General features: G+C 37.6%; 2 protein-coding genes across 3 annotated transcripts in view; one reads left to right on the top strand and one right to left on the bottom strand.

Annotated features, from left to right (window-relative positions):
- The window catches only part of LOC135702387 (homologous-pairing protein 2 homolog), a 369,039-nt gene that overhangs the window by 58,375 nt on the left and 295,173 nt on the right, over nucleotides 1-15,491 (top strand). For both annotated transcript variants that reach the window (XM_065223433.1, XM_065223432.1), the window contains exon 2: nucleotides 5,780-5,804. The gene's annotated coding sequence lies outside the window, so the exon portion shown is untranslated. The remainder of the gene's footprint in view (nucleotides 1-5,779; nucleotides 5,805-15,491) is intronic.
- The window catches only part of wat (waterproof), a 119,978-nt gene that overhangs the window by 56,850 nt on the left and 47,637 nt on the right, over nucleotides 1-15,491 (bottom strand). The window lies entirely within an intron of this gene.

The raw sequence follows: 15,491 nt of genomic DNA, 5'->3' as shown, positions 1-15,491 counted from the left end.
TTGAGTCACTCAGTATCATTTGATATACGATAGTGGAGTATGGAAGAAATCCATGAAAATGGTCCCGAACAGACAAGTCGACCCGATGTCGGATCAATGTAAGGCTAATTTAAGGTCGATGTCGACCCAATGTCGTGTTATTGTCGGGTCAATTTTGGGTTTATGTCGGGTCAATGTCGGATCAACATCGGGTTGGGGTTTGATATAAGTCAGGTTGGTGTCGGGTTGGCTTAGCTTTTTCGCCGGAATGTCGACCAGAGCTCCGTTTGTGTGTAGGTTACACTCAATCGAATGATATATAGCGTTTCTCAAATGAGAATGATCCATGCCTTCGTCAAATGACTAACCAACTGATATCACCCATTCGGAGGAGGTCCCCTTTGATAGCGAATAGCTACTTTTCTCATTTTCATCAAAAATGTTCAAATGATTTTGAGAATTTACAGCACTGGTCACCCCTCATAAGGAATTTCAATGGTCCAGTTTTTATATATTTTTAGTAAAATGAGATTTTGATTTAAATCAACCATCTCTTCAACAGTCGTAAATATATTATTGATGAATATATTCGCATGCTTAAAACTAATTTGCTCGGTAAAATGTGAATTTGATAAGGAACGGAACTTAAAATTGTGTGTTTTTGGCCCAATTTACCCCCCAATTTACGGTACTATCTTCTTTTGTTGCGCGTTCATCGAGTGCACCAGCACGACTGTTGGAAGTTTAATAATTTGCGGGTCACGACTGCGTGTATTATTTGTAATGTACGTCATGTTAAATAGGCCAAAAATATTAACTATTAAAACAAAACTAAAATCTGACTGCATTGACTCCCTCTTGTGTGCAATATATATTTTCAAATACTTTTTGATGAATTTCTACTGGTTTATTCCTTAAATTCATAAATCCACTAATAAGCTAAAGCTATACAAATATGCTAATAAAGATCATGTGTCAAATAAGTTGTGCATGAATAACCTAATTATAATCCGTTACGATTGGCTTTTCAATACTAGCAATCTTTAGTAAAAAAATAATTTAACGTACTTTAATAAAACGGTAAAGTTTTCATTTGATTCACATGATCAAAATATTAGGATAGTACAGTACCATTCTTGTTGTCAATTATACCAGTACCAGCAATGTCAGATTGAAAGAAAAATATTAAATCCTAGTACACAACTAACCTTGGATTAAGCCACTATGTACTGATGAGCATACAAATGTTACATGTAAAAGTAACATGACAACATTTATTTAATTGTTTCATTGAAATAATCGATCAAAAAATCAACACTGATAAAATTTCAAAGATTGTTTTTATGTGTCCCACACATGAATTTTTGCAATGTGATCAACAAATGATATTTAGGTATCGGACACATAAAAGCCATGTGTAACCACACATACTATTCATTTGACTCATACATTTCATGTGTGCTTCTGGGTGGATTCTATCATGTGGAATTTCACATGGAAATTCGTCAATAAAAATGTGTGGAATTTTATTAGTGAAAGACATTAAGCAAAGGAATGCAAAAATTACTATCACACACGCAACGAATCGAAAAGTCTGGGAAAACTGGCAACAAGGCGCCACATATGAGATTTCTCCATAGGAGTAAAGAGTTACAGAGCTCTCGTCAACGCCAATTCCTATGTCGAGTGTGGTGTCCCACTAACTGCTACCAGGAGGACTGAAAGAACAAAAGAGACGGCAAGCTACTATACACGGAGAAAAAATACTACCCAAAATTAGAGTTCTTTTGACTTAATATTGACTTCAGCCTCTCACTTGCACTCGTTATTGTTGTCAAAAAAGGACCGAGAGATTCGACCCAACGATATAGTTCAGCCCAATAAGTTACTTTTGAGTAAATTGCATATTCTCCAATTTACGTGAATTAAACTTAATTTTGGGTAGACTATACTTAAGAGTAGGTAATTTTTTGCTGGTGTTAAATGGAAACTACTATATGCGATTTACTCAAATTTGGGTTGTTGGGTTGAACCCCGGAATTGAGGGAAAAGTACTTAATTTTGGGTAGTTTTTCATCTCCGTGTATGCTACATGACAGATAAGCTCGTATTCGCTTTCCCTCTCATAAATCGTAAACAATGGGGTCATCCGGTGTGAATGGAAAGATTTTTTTCTACGACGAAATGCATTATCATTTCGCTTTTTCTGGACGACGGTTTTTTTGAATAAAAAGTGAAGGAAGGAAGATGTTTTGCTTTTAAACACAAACGCACACGGCCATGAAAAATGCCATTGGAGTAAAGAGAGTTTCCCTGCCATTCCTTCGACATATCCTCTGACAACCCAAGATATTTTCAAATCCTACAGGTAGAGCGACCTGCATGTGTATTGAATATGGTTTTGAGAATTCAGGATGAGTGAAACATTGGATATTTTTTAATTAAGGGGAATGTCGACTTCGGCACTTCTTTCACTTTTATCGCCAGGGGAGTAAATGAAGTCTTAGAGTGTGAATTTTTTGCAGAACAATGCATTGGAACATGATGCAAATAAATACCCGCTGATGATAATAGGTAAAGAAGTGCTGAATCCGAAATTTCCCCTATTTTCTATCGTTAAACTTTCAATATGTTTTATTCCAAATGTGTTTTTGAATATCAAAGTGTACGGAATTATGATAATCGTACTAGAATTTGCAGAAAAATCATAAATACAGTTTTTCTTTGATGTGATCGTCTCACTCCACAATAAGCATTTTACTTACCCTTTGCTTTTGCAGGAAGCATTGATGAAATCTGTGGATAAGAAGTGATCTGAGCATTCAAAAATATTTCGGGTGGCTCGGCTTGAAATGTAAAATATTTTGCGTAGAGTGATTCGCTAGCGCTAGATTTTTCGAGCATCTAGTATTGAGATTTAGATGTGTCACCCCTCGATAATGTCACTATTACTAAACAAAAAAAAATGCTCATACCAAGAAGCCATGTTTGAAGAGAAATTGCCGATTTTTCTAAAATCTCTATACTGCAAAACAGCTTTATCCATCGCAGTTTGTTTTGGTTGCGTATGTTTTGGTAATAGAGCTAATAAACTATAGAGGCAGAATAAGCGCAGCGCTACAGTATCTCTCCTGGATTCTGGCAAAGTTGCCAGTCTTCTTGATATGATGTCTTCGGTATAATTGTACTTGACACACAATTATGCTAAAGTAAAAAGATACCGGCATTGAGAGCTCTCAATAAATAACTGTGGAAGTGCATCTAGAACACTAAGCTTAGAGCACGCAGTGAGCTTATATGCGATAAGCAATAAGTTTAAATGCGAAGTAGAAGAAGAAGTAGAATTCAAAACAAGCATATAATCTAAAAAATGAATAACACACCTTTCAATATATGAATCTTGGGTATGTTTGAATTGTATAGACCAGTAAAGCTGGTATAAATGGTAAAAGGTGGTATAAGTGTAAATAAATTTTGAGTGTAAAAAGCGTTCTCTCCACCGCTAGGTGTCACTACCAATTGAAGTTTAAATGCCTCCGTTTCTGATTCCCATGTTACCTATCTGTTCTGTGCTGCTACCCATGTAACACAAATTCATAGATTTATGTTGAGTAAACTGCTATACAACCAAAACCAGTCTTATAAAGGATATATTAACTGTTATAGAACATGTGTGTTGCTTGGGTACTGAAAAGTATGAGGGCAAAATCGAAAAAATAAAAATCGCATGAAAACAGAATCGTGTGTCTTCCACAATATTCTGATGATAAAATATTTGGAGAATCCAGCGCCTTTACTGCATAAATCAATTAACTGTTTATGTGATATCCAAAATATAGATATATTTTCATAGTTGAAGATGCTAACTTCAAATAACAGACTAGAGTGGTAATTTTTATACGATAGACTAGGAGATGAAAGTATAGAGTTGATAGTTCCGTCAGAGTACGGCAGTGTGAAATTGTTTATATAGAGAGTAGAAAGCGAGCAAGGACAACTTTTTATGAATGAAGGTATAAATCGGTTTGATCATCTCTCTTTACCAAACTTCCTCGTTGGAGAGGGATGGTGAGGGGTACTTTAGTACTTTAAATCAAGATTCACTGACAGAGCTGGTAAATATCACGGCCGTCACGTGACCATGAGAAAATAGGACCTCTCACTATCACGAGACGAAACTACCCATCATGAACATTCCTGTCATTTTCCAATGAACAAGTACTCATAAGAACGATTCTCATACGGTTTTGAAATCAAAACTTCTTACTGATTTAAATGAATTTAGGAAAGCAACTATATATGAGCTAGTAATTGCACGATTCACAACACTGTCACATTCTGTCAAGAAAAAAAAATCGATGAGATTTTGTAGAAAATCTCTATCTTCGTTTTCTCATCCGATTATAGTGACAGAAGTATCTCTGTAAGAATCGCGTGAGATTTTTCATTGAATATGACATTTTCCAGCTCTGTTCAATAGCGGCGCCGGTGGTGTAGTGGTAAGCGTGATTGCCTCTCACCCCAAAAGGCCTGGGTGCAATCCCAGTCGGCGCCGCCGGAATGTTCTGGGACACAAAATCTATGATCAAGTCTTCCTTCGGAAGGGAAGTGAAGCCTTTGGTCCCCGAACTATGAGTTGATGGGTCGATAGGTAGGTCCAGGTGTGGAAGCTGCCTCCCTGGCTTCGGTAGCATTGGTACTCTATTCACTGACATATATTGTAACTGATTTTGGGCAAATTTCGACTTTCACAAATTTGAAGTTTATTTTTGAGTTTAATCAATCAAACCATAATGGGCGAACGGAAACGTCAAATTCACTGAGTTCACACTTTCAGATTTGTGACGATTCGCGAAACGAAATAAAAAACCAAGCAAAATCCGCGGAATAAACAAGATAACTCGATATATTGCACACTCTACAATGCTGACAAAGGATCAAAAAAAAAAAAAAACAAAGAAACACACAATCGGTTTTGAATCAATCTACTGAAGTCACTTACAAATACACATTCCTTTCCAGGAGCAAATTGGTACAGTACGAGCGAAATTCAAGCCCAAAAATCAAGGCCATTAAACTCGTTACCGTTGTGCCGTCACCGTCCATCGCCGATTCGGAGAAAGTTCCAACCAATTGCCGTCGCGTCGCGTCATCCCATGGGTGTGAGTGGGCGTCGTTGTCGTCGGCGCACGGCGCGTTTCGTATTAAAAACAAACGGTTTCCTTTTCATTGTCACTGACGTGCGCTAACGAACGTACCGAACGTTTGACTTTCGCCAAATTACATTCACTGTTTACGAAGATCTCTAGCCCACGATGAAGCGGGTGGGCATTCCAAAGTGTTTGGCTACGACGATCCTCGGCAATGGACGGTTTTGTTGACACATTTTAGCTACAATCTATCCACAATGCGTCGATACCTAATAGGTCTGTCAACTATGTCAAGTGTGATGTTTGACCATATTTATGAGAATCAGCATCGTTTCTCGCGAAACCATGTACGAATAGGCCTCTTATAAATAAGATTAAACAAATAGTGCTATTTTTCTTTGCTCGCAAATTGCGATACATGGTGACGGTACACAAGATTCAAGATGCCATCCGACGCTATTTCACTAAAAGGAAATATTTTATTGTTTATTCTGGGCACACAATGAAGGCTGTATACTTTTCGTGGAGTTGTGATTGTGACTCTGTCGTATGCGAAATTTCAAATGTAACGATGACGAAGCACAAACTTTAACGACTCACTCCCATTCTATGTTCGATTAATTAAATTCAACTTCTGATCTTATTTTCAGATCTGGAAGTCTAAACCGCATCTAGGTAAGTTTTCATTTTGCAGATGTTGCTATATCAGGGTCACAGCCAGCCAAACTCGTCCATTGGCTTTTTGTGATAACGTAATAAAGCTTAGCCTAAAAACTAATTTAATGAACCGAATTGCATCAAAGGTTGAAAAAAGCAGCGATTAATATTCAGTCTACTCTCAGGTTCAACCGAGAGAGCAAAAACCGGTTACATCAAGTCCTTCTCGCCCGCTTCGGTTGAGATATGAACTGTGGGGTCTTCAGCGCTATGGTCTTGAAACCTAAAAGTGAATGGACCAACCATCACCGGGAATTGCGTTACAAGAGTGAGTCGAGAAAATAATAATAATTTAAGTGGTATTTGCTGAGTCATCCCAAGTTGGCAGAATTGCAAAAACCATGCGTTGGGCAGTGTTTACAGCTTTTGTTTACCACCCAGATGCCGATGTCGTCGATTCGGGCCGATAAGTGCCAAACTGACAGTCGTGGAGCAGATGGGTATGTACCATTCGGCCTTGATTTCGCTGACCATATATGCGCCGATTTACCGCAAAAGTGACCTTGAAGATTGCGAACGACTCCGAACGATGTCAGCGTTCAGAGAAAGAGAGCTGAAATTGTTTTGCGGGTCTGTGTGGAAATGAAAAAAGCTTTTTGTCTGAGACTGGAGCTTACGACAAAGTTTACACATGATTAGCGAAAACATGGTGCGAGCGCGCGCTTTGGCTTTGGCATGATGTGGCTTAATATCAATTTGACTGAACGCGTTTTGTTATTTCACTATCTGCTGACAAGTGGGTAACAACAACTCGGTATCTGTAGGCGCACACACTCATTATGTAACACGTGGAAAGAGGAATGGGGGGGGGGGGGGATGGTGTCAATGTGCTTTTTAATGCTATGCTGCTCTCGTCGTCTCGTCAAGTTCGTGGTGGCTTGATGTGGTCTATGCGGCACCGGTGCCGCTTTCAATATCGGTCAAGTTGAGTAAAAGTGGCGGTTTGTTGACTGCGCTCTAGTGAGACAAGGCTTTCGACAGTTTATCAGTGTTTGGGGATTTGCTTGTTTCCAGTTTCCATTTTCAAGTGAGAGCTGCGGTGGATAAAATGTTGACAATGCTACATTCAGTTAATTTCTCCTCAATGGTAAGCTCTGAGGACTTCAAAGAACTAAGGGTAGTTGTAGAAGACCTCCCGGGTAAATCCAACGGTTCTGTTGAGGTAAGTTGTAATAGGCTTAGGGAACAAATCTACAGGACTGCGAGGGCAAAACTTTCAGGATAAGCCTTTACGATCTCTGACTAGTCAGTATTAACTACGGTATTAGCAAGTCGTGACGGGTTCGATTCCATTACTCCAATAACATGCTAATAACTTTTCAGGATCAACTCGGATCGTCTTCCGGTCTTGGACAAAGCCAGTGGGGTCCCGTAACCTCACTTTTTACCTGTGCAACAACTTTAAAAAACCAGATTTAATGCAATATTCATACTCGAATCGGTTGAAAAACACACGCAATCATCTAGTTAACTCGATATCTATCCATTGCAAGCAATATTTTGATGATTGTTTATGTTTTGAGAGTTGGTGCATAGGTAGCTTGAGGTTAAAGGAACGCCACTGGCCAAAGCATATAATTTTCTATTAAGTATTGAATCTTATCTTATCTTTCTTTATTAAAGAGACTTTCAGCCATCGCAAAGTATTGAAGAAAAGTCATTTTGAAACACGTCTTTTGAGTGTAGAATAATATTTTTATGTTTTCCTCAAGCAATCTCATGCAATTTTGTACAATTGTGCATTGTATCCTTTTTGAGTATTTTTTTTCTTTATAGTAACAGTTGGAAAAAAGTTCCACCCTTTTCAAATGGTGGTCTAGATTTTTTTTAACGAAAATAAGTATTCAAAGTTGCTTAAGTAGACGAAATATTTAGACCCACAAAGTTCCATTGAAATTTGAGAGTGTGCTGTCAGCCCCATAGTCGAGAAGGCGTGAAATTTTTCAGTAGCAAAGGAAAACACTTTTATTAATATCCAGCAGGGATGCCAGATAATTTTTCAAATCTTCGGTACGAAATATCTGTATTGAAATTTTGAATAATGAGTTCTGGGTAGAACTATCCTCATGTTCTGGGATGAATTTCCCTCAAGTTCTGGGAAGAATATCTTTAAAATTTTGCGAAGAATTTTTCTGATGTTTTGTGAGCATTTTTTCTGAAGAAGCAGGACACTTGGTGCAAAACGGTTGAGGCAACTTGTATGTGGCGTATGTTTTTGTTTCGTGATTTGTTTTCCGTCGATCTTGATCACACCTGGACCCTACCTATCGACCCATCAACTCATGGACCGGGGACTAACGGCTTTACTTCCCTTACGGCGTGATCAGAGATTTTATGCCTCAGAAAATCCCGAGGCGCCGACTGGGATTAAACCCAGGGTTTTTGGAGTGAGGGGCTTACCACTACACAACCGGAGCCGCTATGTGATTTATCTCAGTCACAATCAAGTGGAATCAGTTGCAAGATCCGGCCACAGCTTTATTCTGCTTAGGTTTCCGAAGTTCTGGGATGAGCTTCCCTTAAGTTATGGGAAGAACATCCCTGAAGTTGTGGAAAAATTTCCCTTAAAGTTCTCTAACGAAATGCAGTCCTTTCTACAAGTTCATGGAACTACTTCCCATAATTCTAGGGAAGTTCTTCCCATAACTTCTTGGAAGGACTTTTCTAAGGTTCTGTACTGGGAAGAACATCTCTTAAGTTCAAAGAAGAAATTCTCTAAAGGTCTGCGAAGAAGTTCCGTGAGGTTTTGAAAAAAAAACTTCCCTCAAGTTCTAGGAAGATTTAACTGAAGTTCTGAGAAAAACTTTCCTGACGTTCTAGCATGAACTTTCCCATAGGTCTGAAAAAAAACTTCCGTGAAGATATAGGAAGAAGTTTTCTTAAGTTCTGGATAAAAGTTCCCTAGAGCTCTTGGCAGAAATTTCCTATAGTTTTGGAGAGAACTTCCCTAAAGTTCAAGGAAAAACTTCCCTGAAGCTTTTTGACGAACTTCAGTGTAGTTTTGGAAAGAACTTTCCAGGAGCTCTGGGAAGAGCATTTCTGTAGGTCTGAGAAATTTTTTTTTGAAGTTCTGGGTAGAACTTCCCCATAGGTCTGGGAAAAACTTCCATGAAGATATAGGAAGAAGTTTTCTTAAGTTCTGGATAAAACTTCCCTAGAGCTCTTGGCAGAAATTTCCTATAGTTTTGGAGAGAACGTCCCTAAAGTTAATAGAAAAACTTCCGTAAAGCTTTTTGGCGAACTTCACTGTAGTTTTGGGAAGAACTTTCCTGGAGCTCTGCGAAGAGCATTTTTGAAGTTCTGAGAAAAACTTTTCTGACGTTCTAGAAAGAACTTCCCCATAGGTCTGGGAAAAACTTCCGTGAAGATATAGGAAGAAATTTTCTTAAGTGCTGGATAAAACTTCCTTAAAACTCTTGGCAGAATTTTTCTATAGTTTTGGAGAGAACGTCCCTAAAGTTAATGGAAAATATTCCCTGAAACTTTTTGATGAACTTCACTGTAGTTTTGGGAAGAACTTTCCTGTAGCTCTGGGAAGATTTTACTGAAGTTCAGAGAAAACTTTTCTGACGTTCTAGAAAGAACTTTCCCATAGATCTGGGCAGGGTTACTTCCACTCACTTGCTATAAAAAAATGTTTTTCGGAATTATGAAATCATGATATAGTATAATGCTTATTAGTATTAGTTACAAGAGGAGGTCATGAAGTATATGTTTGACACATAAAATCTGTAAAAATTGCTTTCAGTGCGTCACAATCAGCGATTTTACGACTCGTGAGTGCTCACTCTGAGTGAACGCTCACGAATCATAAGATCGCTAATTGTGACGCTCTCAAAGCGAAATTGACAGGTTTTATGAGTCGAACACATACTTTACTACCTCTTCTTGTTATTTACAAGTACAACATAGCATTATTGCATCTAAGGATTGCACAATTCCGAATAATATTTTTTTATAGCAAGTGAGTGGAAGCAACCCTGGGTCTGGGAAAAAATTCCGTGAAGATATAGGAAGCAGTTTTCTTAAGTTCTGGATAAAACTTCCTTAAAGCTTTTTGACGACCTTAACTGTAGTTTTGGAAAGAACTTTCTTTGAGCTCTGGGAAGATTTTACTGAAGTTCTGAGAAAACTTTTCTGACGTTCTAGAAAGAACTTCCCCATAGGTCTGGGAAAAACTTCCGTGAATATGTAGGAAGAAAAATTGACGAACTTCAGTGTAGTTTTGGAAAGAACTTTCCTGGAGCTCTGGGAAGAGCATTTCTGTAGTTATGAGAAAAACTTTTTTGAAGTTTTGGGAAGAACTTCTCTCAAGTTTTGGATAGAACTTTCCGCAAGTTTTAGGAAGAACATTTCTGAAGTTCTGGTTTAAGCTTCCCTAGAGTTTTGGGAAGAACTTCTTTGACGTTTTGGGAAGAGCGTTCCTGAAGTTTTGAGAAGAACTTCCTTGATATTCTGGGAAGAACTTCCCTTAAGTTCTGAGAAGAATTTTCCACGAGTTCTAAGAAAACTTTTCTAAAATTCTGGTAGGAACTTCCCTTCAGTTCTGGGAACAGCTTGCCTCAAGTTGTGCATTCAGAACTTGACTTCTGGGAAGAATTTTCCCAAAGTTTATTTCAGGACATTAGGCTGATTAGGTTTCATTCTGGAGATCTTCAACTGTCCGGGAATTCAAATAGCGTTTCTCAGATATTCACTCATGAAACCAGTATGATCAGAAATTATTTGAAAAATCTACAGTTTTCATGTTTCTTCTTCTTCTTCTTCTTCTTGGCATTTAAAACTTATTGTTTATCACATATTAGCTTAGTGCGTGGTCCCAACTGAGTGTTCTAGACTTCCATAGTTTTTAAATGAGAGCTTTTGATCCCTGTACCATTTTTGCATTAGTATAATTGTGTGGCAAGTACAATGTCGAGAAATTTTCCAACCCGAAAAATTCCTAGACCGGACTGGAAATCGAACCCAGCATGGTCTTACTTTGTAGCTGTGCCTTTATGGACTGAGCTAAGGGAGGCCCCAGTTTACCAGGAATATCTTCAACAGTCCAACAATTTAAATCAAGTCTATCTTATTTTCACCCATGATTCTAGGATGTTTTATGATGATTATTTTAAAAACCAACAAATGATTATAGGCCTCCCTGAATCCTCAGGATTTTTGTTTCAAGACCTCGGGTTGATCCAGTATTATTTTAACGATTTTAAAGCTCGCTAACTTCGCTATTACTTGCAGAGGTTTCCTTAAGTTCGCAGAATTTTCCTGTTGGATGCAGACTATACTGAAGTTTTCAGAATTTTCACGTTGGAGCCGAACCAGCCTCAGGCTGAAAGCCTTCTTAATAAAGATAAATCAATCAATCAATCAGAATTTTCATGAAGTTTGCCGCCTCTACCGGACACATTATTTTTGAAATTCGCAGACAGTTTGAATATGGCAAAATTTTCCTGAAGTTCGTAGACTTACTTGAAGTTGTCAGACTTTTCTGAAATTCCCAGATTTTTTTCTGAAATTTGCAGAATTTTCGTGAAGTTTGCAGAACTTTCCTGAAATTCGCAGAATTTTCCTGGAGTTCTTGAAAAAATTTCCAGAAGTTTGATGAAATTCGCAAAATTATCCTGAAGCTGAAATTAGCAGAATACTTTTGATGTTTCCAGATTTTCCCAGAAATTCACGAACTTCCCATAGGTTCGCACATATTGTATAATTTAGTACAATTTTCTGAAGTTTTCTAAAGTTCATACACGCTAACCAAAAATTTATTACAATGAATGTTAGTTCAATTTATTTGCTATCATCCTCTGTTCATGAACATCACAGCGAATGTTAGAAGTTGACCTTGCAGACGATGCTTTGATTTTTTAACCTTTTTTTATTCCGTGTTCTGTATATGTTTTCACGTACACAAGCAAGCATTTCTTTTAGCCTATCCATATTCCGAAGCATGGAGAGAGCAGTGGAGAAAGCATAGGCCTGAAAATCGCAACGTACGTGGTTCGAGTCTCACTAATACACTAATACACTAATACACTTACATTGGACCGCAGCTCGGTATATTGCATCCTCGGTTCATTCGGTCTCCACTAGCATCCTCTGATGATGAATCCCACATACTTGTAAGCGAATCTTACATCCCCCGGTTGGGTGTAGACTTCCTGGAAGCTCGCAGACTTCCGTGAAGTTCTCAGATCTTTCCTGAAATTTTCAGATTTTTTCTGAAGTTTGCAGAACTTTCCTGAAGCTATTATTAAGAGTTTTATTCGAGTTAATAAAAGTTTTCTGAATTTTTCAAAACTTTCCAGCAGTTTATTAACATTTTCACAAGTTTTCTGAATATTCCTGAAGTTCGCTGAACTTTCCTGAAGTTATCAGATTTTTTTCTGAAATTCGTAGAATTTTCGTGAAGCTCACTGTACTTTCATGTGAATCTCCGAATTTTAGTTAATTTCTCAAAATTTTCCTGATGGTTTAGAATATCCGTGGGGTTTGCAGAATTTTCCCAAAAGTGAGCTGTCCTTTTTTGAAGTTCGCAGAATACTCCTGAAGTTTGCAATATTTTATTGTAGTTTTTAGAACTTTCTGGTAGTTGTGCCTGTACGATAGAAAGCTCAAATATTTGTTTAAAATAATTGTTGACAGATTAACTTTACAGTCTTCCTTGAATTTTGAAGAATTTTCCAAAAATCTACAGAATCTCGTTGAAATTTTCCGAAGTTCATAGACTTCCCTAAAAGTACCATTTTCTTAAATTCGTTAAAACTTTCCGAAGTTCGCAGGATTTTCCTAAAGTTCACCAAGGTTCCCTTGAAGTTTACTAAACCTGTTCTATTAACTTCCCTAAAGATTGCGAAACTTTTCGAATGTTTGTAGAACGTTCCGCAAGTTCACAGTTTTCTATGGAATTTACAGTTTTTTTAGGTGCACAGTGTTCCCTGATATTTACAGAGATTTCCTGAAGTTCATAGAATTTTCCTGGAATAAATATAATTTGCTGAAGTTACCAGTATTTTCCCTGAAGTACGCTGATTTCACCGAGGGGGGCGTCACATCTAAATCTCAATTCTAAATGCTCGAAAAAACTACACTAGTAAATTAATCTACGAAAAATCTTTTTTCATTTCTCGCATCTACTTGCATCGCCCATGATCTTTTTGCAGGAAATCATCAGAATCATCATCAATCTTCATTCTATCTACTCAGTGTGCACGCAGCTAATCACACCAAAACAAAATTATTCCTGCATCGTAGATAGTATCGCCCCCCTCGGATTTCACAGAAGTTGAAAGAATATTTTTGAAGTTCCCAGACTTTCCTGAATTCAGTAGAATTTTTAGAAGTTCATAGACTTCCCTAAAGTTTGCAGACTTCTCTGAAATTCCCAGATTTTTGTTAAAAATTTGCAGAATTTTCCTGAAGTTTTCAGTACTTACTGCTTTCACCCATACATACGCAAAGTTTGTAAATTTTTAAGTGTTCATGGGTTTAAATACTCCAAAAGTTTGCATTTTTCATGAGTTTTTTTTTTCTAAACAAAATTTGTTAAAATTGAAGATATACTTTTTGAGATATATGAGTTTTTATCACTATTTCGAAATTTTTACTCAAAATAATTTAAAAAATCCCGTGATATAGGGGAAATGGCTCTAATGTTGGCCTATGGATCTAAGATTGGGCCCATCGTTAAAAATCTGATATTTATCAATTTTATCTAAACGAACGCGTCATTGGGACGGTACTAATAAATATTTTTGGTCGCTATTGAAAATTTAGTCAATTGCTGAATTTATGTATGGGCTCAAATTAGGGGCATTTAGGCCGACATTACATCCATTTCCCTTATTTACCAAAAATACTTTATTTTTCGCTACAACTTTGTCTCAGTCGTCATTTCGATCAGAAGTGGCGTTTTCGAGCTACAATTTTTATAAAATGTCAAAGACGCCATTTTGAAAAAAGCAACATCCATGTGGCCGGATTTTGGCTAAAATTGAATGATTGCCCATAACAAAGAATAATGCGAAGTTTCATGTAAATCGGAGAATGTCGATTCGTCATTTTTCGTGGATTTAGTCAACTGGAACAGTCCACGGTACGATACTTCAGTTCAAAAGCTACCATACAAAGTTAATAAGCACTCATGGTATGAATGTTTACACCCATTGTTTTTTAAAACAAAAGTAGCACTCTTACCGAAACCATGTTTCATTTTTATCTGCATTTGTACGCCAAAATGAATCCAATGCGTTAGGAATTAGAATCCGTTGGCCGAGTATGGAATCAAGAAGCAGTGTTAGATTATAAACGATATTTAAAAAAATGTGATTCTTTATCCAATCTTATGGTACGTATGGAAAGGTAACTAAATTTGGAAGTCATTTACAGTAAAAACATTCCTTTTTGTGTTAAAATCTGCTAAAAAAAATAGGTGAAGTGTGGGTTGTACTTAGAGGCCCAAAATTAGATCTAGGCACTATCACTTTCAACATTGGACTGTAAACAGCAGATTTATGAATGCATTTGAATGTATTGACATTTTAGGTTTTACCGTAGGTGATAATGTCATCAAATCGATGAAAAAAGTCTCTTTTCGTTACCGCATACGTTATTTGCATCCCGGTCTGCAAATTCAAATGTATGCAAATTAAGTAGGATTTCGGTAATTTTTTTCAGATCTGAGTGAAAGGCTACTAAATAAAATTAAATAGGGGAAATTTGGGACCATACATAAATTCAGCAATTGACTAAATTTTAAATAGCGACCAAAAATATCCATTATTACGCGTTCATCTAGATAAAATTTATAAATAGCAGATTTTTAGCGATGGGCCCAACCTTAGATCTATAGGCCAACATTAGAGTCAATTCATTTGGAAGTGTTCACTCGGCTATCGACAAAAGCAGGCCACTCTCGATGTGTGCCACGCGATCGTCTGTTTTCTTGGCAGCAACCATTGTGTGGTCCTCCTCATTGTTCTTCGTCAGCAGTTCTTTCGGTCGATGCGTCGTCGACTTTGGAAAGCAACCGTTTCGTGATGAGTGTGTTAGTGCTGACCACGTTTTGCGTCCATTGCTGCAATGGAAGCGCTCTGCCCCCCGATGGTGTAACTGCCAAATAATGAAACCACTGGAAGCGGCTCCAGTTCTGATGGAGGAGGCTTTTTGGATAGCGGAAAATAAAGTGTTTATTGTGTTGTACCATTTGACTATAGTTTTAAGATGTATTGTATAGTGACCAAGAATCCTCGGCTTTGTAAAGTTAATTAATTTGATCCGTATCAAATAAATTAATAAACAAAAATTAGAGTCATTGCCCCTACCTAGTACATCCAAAACGAAAAAAATAAAATAAACATTTTGAGAACATTGCCACCACCATTCGAGCTCGAACGGATTGCCTAATTTGCAAGTTCTAATGTTGCAAACTTGGAAACTCTAGGTTTGAATACTGGTTCCGAGGTGACGTTTTTTTTTCTCTCGAAATGGTAACCGCTACTTCTAGGTAATGGCTCAATGTGCAAGCGAGCTTAAAAGATCATCGATCGACACTGACGACGACGGTAATAACACGCATATGTGGTTGCGATCATTGGAAACCGAAAGTAGTGTTGTACGAATTTCCCAAGCCACCTGCTTGGGTGGAAAACT

This window comes from Ochlerotatus camptorhynchus, unplaced genomic scaffold (assembly GCF_037179485.1).
Source record: "Ochlerotatus camptorhynchus isolate MF236.1 unplaced genomic scaffold, CSIRO-AGI_Acam_v1.1 ptg000192l, whole genome shotgun sequence".
Taxonomy (NCBI): Eukaryota; Metazoa; Arthropoda; class Insecta; order Diptera; family Culicidae; genus Ochlerotatus; species Ochlerotatus camptorhynchus.
The sequence above is the reverse complement of the archived record's forward strand: the minus strand, read 5'-3'. Positions and strand labels throughout refer to the sequence as shown.